The following is a 13,322-nucleotide window of genomic DNA, read 5'->3' as shown; positions in this document are numbered from 1 at the left end:
TAATTATTCAAACTCAGAGATGGACAAAAACTGAAATTATACTTTGGAATGGACAAGGCAGGGAAGCATTCACAAAAATGACTAAATAATCTTTCAAAAAGGCCCTTTTCAATTTCAAATTGAGCATCCTGCATGCTCTAGTTTTCATAAGAATATTTAAGAATATTATCACTGTCATCTAGGAGCCATTCAATCTAACCCATATTCATCAGTGATTTCTATGGTTATAAGCATAGCTGACAAGTGGAAGCTATAGAAGTATCATTTGATGATATATGATATCTATGAATCTACAATAATCAATAAAGAATAAACAGATATAGTGATTAAACAATTTTGATTTCAGAATCGTTGATTAATTCACATTTTCTACCATTTATTAGTACCTTATTGCGTCTAATAACCCACTTTCTCCCTAGGGATATTCGTGTAATTATATGATGATTGAGCACCTGAGTGATTCTATAGAGAAAATTCCTGTAGTAGGTGGAGGGCTGAGATAGAATATTGGCAATATTCTTTTCAAACACTGTGATTCCTAGCAACGATTCAAAGAAAAGCCATGATAAAAGAGAAAGTAAAACAGATGCAGACCTAGACTGTATAGGATATGTTGGGGTTATGCAGGCATTCTCTTGTGTTTTAAAACCATGATGGAGAATCAGCTAGCCTCAATCAGCTAGTCCTGGAGTTAAAGAAACCCAAGTCCAAATATTGCCTGAGTTTCTTAGGAGTTGGTCAACTTTGACAACAGTTACTTGTAAGTTATTTTACCTCAGTTTCTTCAATTGTGAAATCAGGCTAATAATACCATATAACTCTAAGGGTTGTGAAGATCAACAAAGTAACATTTATAAAGCCCAGCACAATAGGCTGTATATAAAATCTAGTTATTATTATTATTGTTATTATTATTAATCTTTAAAAGTTTCTGTTTTAAGTAAAATTTAGTTGTGAATTAAAAATAAGTTTAGGCAAATTCTTTTTCTTTAATTTGATAAATAAAACATAATGTCCTTTATTTCTCAGTGCTTAATAAATGTTCATATTAGAACAAATTCTCTAAGAGCACATCCTTGTGAAAGGTGTTAAATTTGCAGGGAAGAATGCTGATGATGACAACAGGTTTAAGAATAACAGAAATTTTTAACAAATGAGTTGTAGCAATTCATGTAGAAAGAAATTGAAGCTCTTAGTAATGGCATAGTTTTGGTGCTCCATGGAGAAAATCAAAAGACCTTTAAATAATATTTATAAAGCAGTAGAGATTGGATTTGTGCTTTAATTGATATAGAAAACTAGCCAATGGGGAACTTCTGCTAACAATATAGGTCAACACTTTTACTGGAAATTAGAGTTTTCTAGAGCACTGAAAGGTTGTTACTTGCCTAAAGTAATGCAGAGAAAATCTGTCAGAGAGAATTGTATCCACACATTCCAGACTCCAAGGTCAGCTCCTTATCCACCAAAATGGAGTCCACTGAAACAAACGATTAATATAATGATAAACTGAAAAATAGAAAGACGCCTTTCAGTTCCTTTGGCTCAGAGGCCTGAGATATTCTACCTTGTTTGTGTTTCTACTGAATGGTGCTTCTGACCTGGTCATTCCTGTGTATTTAGTTGAATGAGTCATAATCATATGAAGCAAAAATGGGGCAAGATTTCCTGAAGCAATGTGCTCTGGGGAAGTATCCAGTCATGCACAGAATGATTAGGTTGAGCTTGAATGATCAGGAGTCAAAATGGAAAATCATGTAATTATCGGTTGCATTACTGAAATAGAAGTGATAAGGAAGTAGGACATTTAGTGCAAGTAAATTACTCATTAATTATTGCTATTAAATAATATCAGATTATCAATAAACTATATATTTTCTTTTTTTCCTACTTCCCTGTGCAAAATGCCTTGACATTTGTATTTTTGGTCACTTTTAAAAAGAATCAAAATTATATTCCAAAGGCATATCTACTTCTCTTGAAGATATGACTTTGCAATGGCCCTATAAATTTTCATTTGCAATAACAAATACCCTCGTTTTTTTCCAGGCATATTTTAAATTAAAAACTATCTGTCCTCAATTGCTTGTTATTACCTGTTCAATTTATCTTAAATTAACTTATTTTGACTTTTTTAAAAAATGTAAGCCACTATGAGGAAAATATAGCTCTTGCATATTAAATATAGACCTTGTTCTTCCTTCTCTTTCCTTTAGACTAAGGCTACCAGCAGTTCACACAATGCTAAATGACACACCAAAAGAGACTTCCTTTCAACTTTGTTGCGTTTGTGTCAATCGGGTTGTGAAATGAATAGAGAAGTAGAGTTCAAATAATGAAGATTATGAGAGATTTAGGATAACTCATTAGCCTTTTGGCTTCATTTTTTTCCACTTGTGAAATGTGGATAATAACCATAAAGTGAGAATAGTAGTAGCATTCAGTTCTCATAATTGTGAAGATAAAATGATCTAAATATTTGTAAAGTGCTTTTTTAAACAATAAAAAGTCTATAAAATCTATATAAATAGTAACTATTGTTATAATGATTTACTTGTAGAACTTTGCATCAGTTTTTAAAAATCATTATTTAAAAAAATTAATTTAAAAAATACACTTTAAAAGTGTATTTAAATAAAGAGAACAAAGATTATGTATGAAGTAGTGAATTTCTATCATGTGCAGTTCTTAAAATAGTTATATATATATATATTTAATTAACAAAAATCTATTTTTTCTCTCTTCTACCTTTCCTTGTCCACTGCAAAATCAAACCAAGCAAAAAAAATCTTATCACTTATATGTTCAATAGGGGCAGCTAGATGGCACAGATTAATGGCTCTGAACTCAGGAAAACTTGAATTCAAATCAGGTCTCAGACATTTAACACTTATTAACTGTGTGAATCTGGGCAAGTCACTTAACCCTAATTGTAAAAACAAAAACAAAAAAAAATCAAATATGCTTAGTTAAAACAAATTCCTATATTAGTAATGACAATGACAAAAGCATATATGCATATCCATATGTATATGTGTGAATATATTCACATATGCATACAATACATGTATCTGTGAGTTTGTCCATATATACATATGTATATATATATATATATACAAATATATGTATATATTTGTGTCTAAATCTGCACCCTGAGCACCTCATCAATCTATGAGAAATGAAAGTTCTTAAGTTTTTCAAAGTTGATTATCATTCAATGTTTTTGTAGTTATAGACATTGTTTTTGTATTTGATTACTTTAATCTGCATCAGTTAATATATGACCATCTACTTAATAGTATGTCATAATTATTTAGTTATTTTGATTGAATATTCTTCATTTTCACTTTTTTGTCACCACAAAACAACTGGTAGCTAGCTAGCTAGATGATAAATTGGTTGATACAGATATAGATATATAGGTTTATGTATAGATAGAGATACATAAGAATATACATATATATTCATACATTCTTTGTATTTATAGTACCTCTTGCTCTGTTTTTTTCTTTCTTTGGGGTATGGATCCTAGTGATCTTATGAATGGGTCTAAAACTCCAAAGAGATTAGGAACTCTGTGGTTGCTGTTCAAAGTTTTTCCCCAAAGTTACTGAACAATGCATTAGAATTCCTATTGTCCCCACAATTTACAACGTTCTTCACTTTCTTTTTTATGGGGACGGATCATTTTCACCATTCAACTTCATTCAGTTCTGTGTGATCTATATATTGATAACTAGTTAAAGAGGGAAATACAGAACAATAAACAGATCATATCAAAGGACATTTCAGAAGAGAATAAGTAAATGGGAATATTTTCAGCCTAGGCTTTTGTGCCTTTGATAGCAGCACAGCTGCAATATAAATAATCTAATAGTCATTATTTGAGAGTCTTGACTGGGGAAAAAAAAAACACAAAACAAAGCTTCAGAGCTTCATAATCACTAATAAAGAAGCCTGAGAAGCATGAAGCAACTCTCATAATTGTTACAGGAGAACACTGAGTGAAAATACTTAGTCTTCATGGTAAAGACTTATTAGCCATAGTAGCTATGACATAGTACCATAGCCCTAATATGTGTCTTCACTTGTTCTGTATGTCAGATAATTGTGGGTTATATAAAATATGGTTTTCTAGGTATCATGAAAGTAAAGAAATGATTTCCATAAAACCGAGACCTTTGTTATTTTTTTTTCTTTTTACCTTTCAATTTATTTGTGTGTAGTTGACTAGGTGGTCTTAATGACTACATTTTCTAATTTTAATTAAACTAATCCTCTCAAAATAGGTTTGTGGTTTAAAATTATTCTTGCAAAAAAAATTTTTTTAAATGAAGACAATACTAAGAATGTGAGCATAAATGTCCAAGAAAATGAAAGATCTGATGCTTGTCAGCCTAATAGGAATTATTTTATTCTTCATCCTCATTATAAAGTAAAAGAATGCAAATAGATATGTAAAAAAGACAACCAAGAATATTTTGAAATTATTTGAAAAATGGATTTATATCCATTATAATAAATGATGAATTATTATATCATACCTTAGATTATATTGTACTTTTTGATCTTGCCTAGTGATAGCATGAAGCCATCAAACTTGCCAAGATATTAAAAGCTGATATCTTTATTGTCTAAATTATTATAACTGTCATCTATTGATTAAAATAAATAACCAAATAGTAAATGAAAAGAGAAAAAATTTCTAAATTGTTTAATAATCTGAAATAAGTTATAAAGGGGTTCAAACCTATCTTTCAAAAATATGAAAACAAAATATCTTACAGTTAGTTTGTCAAAATAAAATATGTGCATTAGGGATGTTGGATATTTAATAGTTAAATTTCAACAAAAACTTTGCAAAATTCCTATAAGGACTTGAAAAAAATTCATGACAATGAATGAGTTTAAGTAACAATATGCTTCTTATACTTAGAGCTACTTGTCTTGAGAAAGTTATTAATTATTTATTTCCCCATCTCTTAGCCATTAAAATCAAATATTGAAATAACCTGAATTTAAAAACAGAATTTCAAACCATAGCATCTCAAAGTGAGAGATTTTTTTTGAAATGACAGCCTATTAAGTCTTATTGCTGTCACAAAATGGCATTAAAGATGATCACCTAACAATTTATATTTGTAATATTTTTGAGAACAAAAATTTTTGCATCATCTTCTTTTTAATTTCAGTTTTATATAGGTTGATAATATCCATAATATATTTGTATAGTAGCACCTGCATTTAAGGATCATTTAAGTGATGCACTGTGCTTAGAAACTGAAACACTACTTTTAACCTTGTTTGTCTCAATTCCTCTTCTGTATGACGAGTTGAAGAAGAACATGGCGTCTTTGCCAAGTATTTTTGTCAAGAAAACCCCAAATGGGGTCACAATGAGTTAGACATTATTGAAATGACTCAAAAACAACATTCATTTGACTCAAAAGATATACATTCCTTGGGGGTACATTCGAAAACTTTTTCTTTAAACCAAAGGAAGAGGTGATCAAAAATGATTGAAGAACATTTCTGTAGACATACATTCTGTATTTCTGAAGTTGCTTAAAGTCATTTGAACAATCCCCCGTGGGTCTCAGTTCAATTCTCACCCAATATCACCAGAAACTTTAAAAATTTAAGCTTTTTTAGGCTAAATTAAATCTCCCATGGATTCTACTCCTCTGTATCAAAAAAGGAATTGAGAGAGACTTTGGTAAGAAAACTTTTCCTTTTTAAACCTCACCTGAGCAGTCCCTTTGTTCTATGCAAAACAGTAACTGCTCAGCAGCTGGAAAATTCTGAAAGGCTCTTGACCCTTGGCCCACTTGCTCACAACATATCACAGACTGGTGTCTTTCTCTGACATTTTTGTAGCATTCTTGGAAAAGACACAGAGAAGTCATTTAGTCAGTCCCACTACCTTCCTCAAAAACTGAATATAAATCAACTTAGAGAAACTTTCCTTTCCTTTGACAATCTCCAACCTGACAGTTACAGTGACTTTCTGTGACAAACCATCCTTTGACCCTCGTCATCAAGAGTCCTTTGACCTAGCAATTTTATTGCTCAACATATATTAAAAGAGATAACAAGAAATCCCTATCTTTAAGCACACATTTATATATCTATTAACAGCGACTTTAATTTGAATAGCTAACAAATAAAAAAAATCAATTTGCCCATTGATTGTAGAATGTCAGAATAATTTAACATGATATATTAAGATAATGAAATGCAACTATGCAATTAAAAATGAAAATATATAAATATATAAAGGTCATCAGTGAAGGTCTTCAAATAGCTACTATGTAAATATACTATAAATTCATAATTCAAGTCCACTCAAGGTCAGTCATTTATACAGGTGTTTCTGCTCAGTAGAAAAAAAGTTTTTTGAAGGTAGAAATTCCAACTTTATATTCTTCATATTCTTCTGGGGAGAAGTTTTAAAGACTATTAATGCAACCCATTCAGGAACTGAAATCTCTATAAGATATATACAAATGCACATTCTGTAATGATAGGAGGGGTAGAGTGAGACTTGGTATCAGGACTTTATGTAATGAAATAATGTAGTACTGTGGAAGGAATTTTGGGTTAGAAATTACCCATCCTTGTCCATCCACACAGTTCTGTGCCTAACCAATTAGGTGACATTGAGTTAAATATTTTCTTTTCTCTTCCACTTAGTTCCTTATACGTCAAAAAATAGGTTCTGAACTAGGTGATCTTAGAAGTTCCTTTTAGCATTAGAATTTTAGAATTGTAATTCAGAGTAGAGGTTTAATTTGGGTTCTAGGAAAAGATTGGAGAAAAGGATTTGTAGTTCAGGATTATGCTCCATTGTTGATTTATTATTATTATTATAGCCTTTTATTTACAAGATATAGACATGGGTAGTTTTTCAGCACTGACAACTGCAAAATCTTTTGTTCCAATTTTTCCTTCCTTCCCCCCATCCCTCCTCCAGATGGCAGGTAGACCAATACATATTAAATATGTTAAAGTATATGTTAAATACAATATGTATATACATATCCATACAGTTATTTTGCTGCACAAGAAGAATTGGACTTAGAAATAATGTCATTGTTGATTTCTTAAGGTAGCAGAGGCTGTTAGTTATAGTGCCTACAGCTTTGAAAGATATAATTGATTTTGATCTAGAAAAGACACAAGTTTATCTTTTTGTAGATTTTATAGGTGAGGATTTTATAGATGAGGAAACTGAGATTGAAGTTAACTTACTTGTTAAAAATCTTGAACGTAGTAGTAGAAGAAGACTTTGTTTCTATTCTTATTCCATAGCTAGCATTTTCCCCTAACAAATAAAACCAGAACTTCTTTAATATTTTGCTATGTACAGATCTCTCTAATGATTATAATTTTTACTAATTAGGGAGGAATATTCTGAAGTAAAAGAACTCTTCATAGTAAAAGTAACTAATATATAGTCAAGTCTGGAGTCAATATCAATATTATTAGTTCCTTTATTGATAGTAACTGCCTGTGATTTCTCATTCTTACAACACAGGGAGATTCTTACTTTTGCAAAATATACAAAGATATAAATAACTTCTGTGGTCCCAATCTGAGTTCTTTGGCAAATTCTCACAAAACTCCAATGAGAAGATATAACTCAACATTCTGTGCTTGTGGCGGCCAATTTCAATCCTGACCTAAGAATTAACTTATCTTTTCTAAGTAGTACCAAAATAACGTTTCTCAGATCTTGTTTTAGCCAAACGATCTGGTTTGCCGTCACAGTGTTAGCAGTGGATGACTTGTGTTGGCTTTTATGTGTTTTCAATTTGTGATAAGGTAGATGATCAGTTTTATGCATTTCCATAGTTGATTTTCTCTGCTTTTTCACCAAGAGAGTGACCATATCAACAAAGCTGTTGTGTCATCCTCATCTCTACCATGCTTTATTTAATACTAGCAAATTTCTTCCAGTTATACTTCTGCATTTCAAAGTTACCAACTTAGGGATACACAGACATATTTTCATTAAGAATGAAGTTGGAATTTAAGAGTGTTAAGGATCTGAATTTCTCTACTACAAAGAAAAAGTCCACAGAGCATATTTTCAAATAAAATATTACAATGATTTTGTTGCTATATTGGAACACATTTACCCTTACCTAAATACATAGTCTTTATCGTTCAATAATAATACAGACGTACGATTCACAAGATGAATGGGCAATGTTGACTTGAATTTATTGGGTCATTTCTACCACAAGAAAATTGTTTTCTGTAACCCAGACATAAAGCAGGTCTTTCTATAAAATGTTAATTTTTAGTTTAGAAAGTCAGTTCTCATTCTTCATTTTGTTTCCATTTGATAATGCATTTGAGATACTGGAATAAGGAAAGAAATAATAATCATTTCACAAGTAGCTTCTTCCTCTCGTTATACATGACCTTGCAATATTTAAAAATGCATTTGTATAAATTCCTGATAATCTTCATATGCATTTCAATACACTGCTGATTAGTCTATAAATTCAGAGCTCCACATTTTTAGCTTCATAACCAAACCTTTGGAAGAAAAATATTATGTTACCATAGTTAGTATACTTGAAGGCAATTTATCTAGTGTGTTTATTCAAAATTCTACTATTATGGAAATAACATGACTGAGAGCCATTCTGCACAATCCACTAACGTGAATTAAAAAAGAAATCTAATGAAAACACATAGTTTATTTATTTTAAATGTGAGGAGAGTCAGACTCCTGATTCTTAATATACATATTTTGTGTTTAACATTTTATGTAGTTGTTTGTCAGCCATTATAGAAATGATGCAGAACTTGAAAGTAATTCAGAGGAACTATCTCTGGTAGAGAAGAAGCAAGTTCCTGAGCAATTGATGATTTCAGATTGATGACTAAGGAATACTTATTCTAGAAGTCTCATGTTAGAGGTTATAACTGGAAGAAATTAAGGCAATGAGACTTGTTAGGATGCTTTTGAAATATTTAAGGGTGTGCAGGTGAGAATGAGGATTTTATCAAAGTAATATAAAAAAGAATGAGTGGATGGTAGAGATGTTATGGAGGTAGACTTACTTGACACCAATGAAAGAATAATCCAAACTGACATGAACGGTGTGAAAATAAGAGAGAAGATGAACGGCAGTTTCACAGATGGAGAGAGTGAATTTAAATATTTTTACTTTACTTAGAATTAGCTTTCTATTTTCCTTTTTTATTTCATAATAATAGATTTTAATTTTTAAGATATATGTAAAGAGAGTTTTCAACATTCTTCCTTGAAAAACCTTGTGTTCCAAAGATTTTTCCCTCCTTACCCTCTCACTTCCTCTCCCAGATAGAAAATAATCCAATGCATGTTAAACACATGTAATTCATCTATACATATTTCCATATTTATCATGCTGCATAAGAATAATCAGATCAAAAAGGTAAAAAAAATGAGAAAGGAAAAAAAGTAAGTAAACTAGAACAAAAAAGTGAAAATATTATTTTGTAATTCACATTCAGTCCCTATAGTCCTCTCTTTGAGTACAGATGGGTCTCTATCACAAGATCATCGGAATTGGCATGAATCACTGTTATTGGAAAAAGCCATGTATATCGAAATTGTTCATTGTATAATCTTGCTGTAATTGTATATAATGATCTCCTGGCTCACTTTACTCAGCATCAGTTCATGTAAGTCTCTCTGGCCTCTATGAAATCATCCTGATGATCATTTCTTATAGAACAATACTATTCCATAACATTCATAGACCATAACTTATTCATCCATTGTCCAACTGATGGGCATCCACTCTGTTTCCAGGGTCCCTTTCTTTCCTTTAAGATCTCTTTGGGATATAGGCTCAGTAGAAACCCTGCTGGATCAAAAGATATACACAGTCTGATAGTGCTTTGGGCATATTTCCAAATTGCTCTCTAGAATGAGTGGATCAGTTCACAACTCCACCACAATGCATTAGTGTTGCAGTTTTCCCAGATCTCCACCAACATTTATCATTTTCCTTTCCTGTCATTTTAGCCAATCTGAGAAGTGTGAAGTGGTATCTCAGGGTTTTCTTAATTCATATTTGTCTAACCAACAAATAGTATTTAGAGCATTTTTATATGGCTAGAAATGGTTTCAATTTCTTCATCTGAAAATTGTCTATTTATATCCTTTGACCGTTTATCATTTGGAGAATGGCTTGTATTCTTACCATTTTGAAGAAAGCTAATTCTTAAGAAATAGAGTTGTTTAGTGAACAATTGCTCTCAGAAGAATAAGGGAAGGAAAAAGCCAAAACATGAAAAGATTGCTTTACTTTAAAATCTAGGACAGTCAGACCTTTTTAGGTGCTCCCTGTGAGTCTAAAACTGTGGGGGGTGGGGACAGTGTGTGATGTTCACACATAAATCTCAATAACAATCCAGATGTTCTCAGTTCCAGATGTGACATTGGGCCCATTGAAATTTCACAATAAGTTGGTAGTGAACAAATGACTTTCTGTAGGAAATTGGATGGGCATGGACACCCAGAAAAGAAGCTTCAGTCCAATGGAAAATCCAGTTATTGTGGCATCCCAGTTAGTAAAATATTGACATGGCAATGGGATCAGTGTTCACCATTATAGGAAGCAATGGACATCCGAATGGATAAGATGAACACCGAGAAAATAATTATTAACTTGAATTGAGAGATCTTGGCTCTTGATGGAAGTATAAAAAATTGTATGAATGAAAGAATTCTAATTCATAAATATTTCAAGTTCTCATAATATAAAACCTTCAGTGACAGGAAATATAAATATCTCAATGACAAAAAAATATCTTGCACATTTACTTATTTAGAATAAGCTGTGGAATTGATTAAACAAAACAAAATTCCAAGATCATCTCTACACTTCCCTGTCCACTTAGTTCCATCATCTTTTTTGACTATCTTCACAAATCTTTGAATATCATGACATTACCTGGAGATAACAAAGATATTCTATTCCTAAATGTTTGCAGAGCTTACCTTGATGAGCCTTCCTTTTGATCTAATGTTACTTCACTGATTAAATCTCTGCAGAGAGTAGGAAAAGATAAATTATATTGAAGCTAAATCATGGGATTATTCATCCATCATGTGAATCCTATAAGGATCTTTTAATATTGCATGATAAAAGATATAATTCAATATTTGTTCCTGAAACTTTCTTAAAAGACATATCTTTATCGGAGCTGGGACAAAACCATGGACTGATTTCAAGCCTGCAGAAGTGAAACCTTATCCTATAGAGGAGGAAAGCATAGACTTGGGAAGAAGCATTAGTCAAACACCCTGAGAGCAGCAATGTAGGGCTCTCCTTCACATCTTATCAACAAAATTGGAATGAATGAGCTTGAAGACTTAGCCCAAGTTGGCAGAGGAGCAGCTGTGGCCTTCTTGGTTAGTGATGCAGAAGTGATAACTAAAGCTTCAAATGCTATTCACAAATCAAAAGACATCAAACGCAAGTATGAAGAGGAAGTATTCTGGTGAGTGAAGAAACCACTTGGGAGAAGATTATTTTGATCATTGATTCAATCATTTATTTTGTTGCAAGTCAGCAGTGTTCAACTGCCAGAGGGTCACCCAGCTGCACATCCATCACTTTTCCTTTATGAAAAAAAGAAACACATGACCTAAAATCAAGCTGACATCAGGGGCATATTCTCATCAAGAAAGCAAATTTCAGGAAATTTCCTTGACGTCAGTTTCCAGTCAACTGTTTGTTATCTACACCTGTGATTTCATTTACAGTATAGTACCAAAAAAAGTCATATTACTAGTGAGCATCTTGAATCATCCAGTGAAAAATATTAAGCTGTGCATATGTTTTATTGGCCCTATGCCATTTTACATTTTTATCAACGGATGAAAATCAAGGCCTATATTACATATCTATTAAATTTTCAAAAGACACAATGCTAAAAGGAATAGGTGACAGATTTGATGAAAAAGTCAAGCTTCATGTATCTTGAACGTTGGACTGAATCTAATAAGATTAAATACAATAAAAATAAATGGAAAGTTTTATAGTTGGGATAAAAAATCAGTAGAAGATAAGGGAAACATGATTCTGAGTCAGTTTATCTGGTGAAAATGACCTGGAAGTTTTATACTGCAAGAAAAATCCTAGTCAACCTTGTTTGTCCTTCATTCTTGAAGATTACTTTGGCAGCAGGTAGATGATGCCTTGAAATAAATGAATTGCATTTAAGTGAGGGTGGGCTATAAAAAGCCAATTTTCCCTCATTTTTTCTTCTAGAACCATCTGGGTCCAGTGGCCAGATATAGATAAGGATGACTGGAGATGGCCCTGGATGAAGTGGGGAATGTTGCCTTCTTTAGTTACGATCTATTAACTGATCCCAGTTTGACTAAAGCAACTGCCCATTTAGTGATTAAGGCTAGGTAAGAATGACATAAATTAAAGAATGGCCTTAGTTAACCTAGTCACAAAAGAATGAATTAATTAGTAGGTCAAACCGGGAGGGAAAATCCTTCAGGTTCCTGGTCAAAACAATAACTATTACTATTTATTTTCACTCTGAGGCAACCAGGACCAAAAGAAAGATCAAGAATATGAAAGCCATAAATGTTCACAATGCAAATGTTCTTGCATTGCACTGACTGCCATAATTGTTGATCTTTCTATTGTTCTCTCAATGCACATCTCAAATATTAGGCTCTGGCCTGAAAGTCACAAAAAAGATCCTTAAAATTCTCTATGATTTCACAAAAGCACCATAAACCATCTTGAATGTATATCTTATAAAACTCAGTTGTAGGAACTGGGACTCATTAAATTGGAAGTACATCAGCCCTTTTAAAAGTTATCTTTTCTTTTTTGCATCTTCAACCCCAGCTCCTCTTCTTGCCCATTTGGGCTAAACAGAATACATCTAATTCTTCTTGGAAGAGCCATGGCTACCATTACACTGTTCAGGCTATGTGGTTAGAAGGAAATTAATATAGATATTCTCTAGAGTTGTGATTGAGAGAGTATTTCTAGAGGTCTGACTAGAGTATTCATATAGGACTAGACATTAAAAATAACATAAAATGATTTCTCTTTGGAGTAGTTGCTGAAAATTATTCCAGAGATTTATTTCTAATGGGTGAAGTCATCAAGAGTAGCAGAATAATGTCAAGGAAGACCTTGTTATTCTGACACAACAGACATTCTGTGATCAGATGACAAAGGAAGAAATGGTAAATCTCATTTCTATTTAATATAGAAGGAAGAGATTAAAAGGTAAATATTATTGGTCTTTCATAGTAGGGTGAAAAAATAATTTATATC

The 13,322-nt window shown here is 32.0% G+C and overlaps 1 long non-coding RNA gene across 2 annotated transcripts in view; it reads left to right on the top strand.

Annotated features, from left to right (window-relative positions):
• The first annotated feature begins 547 nt into the window (after window positions 1-547).
• LOC116419765 overlaps window positions 548-13,322 on the top strand; it is a 220,626-nt gene continuing 207,851 nt past the window's right edge. For both annotated transcript variants that reach the window (XR_004230064.1, XR_004230063.1), the window contains exon 1: window positions 548-760. This is a non-coding gene — a long non-coding RNA (uncharacterized LOC116419765). The remainder of the gene's footprint in view (window positions 761-13,322) is intronic.

This window comes from Sarcophilus harrisii, chromosome 6, assembly GCF_902635505.1.
Source record: "Sarcophilus harrisii chromosome 6, mSarHar1.11, whole genome shotgun sequence".
Lineage (NCBI taxonomy): Eukaryota > Metazoa > Chordata > Mammalia > Dasyuromorphia > Dasyuridae > Sarcophilus > Sarcophilus harrisii.
This window is presented reverse-complemented; position numbering and strand designations above follow the sequence as displayed.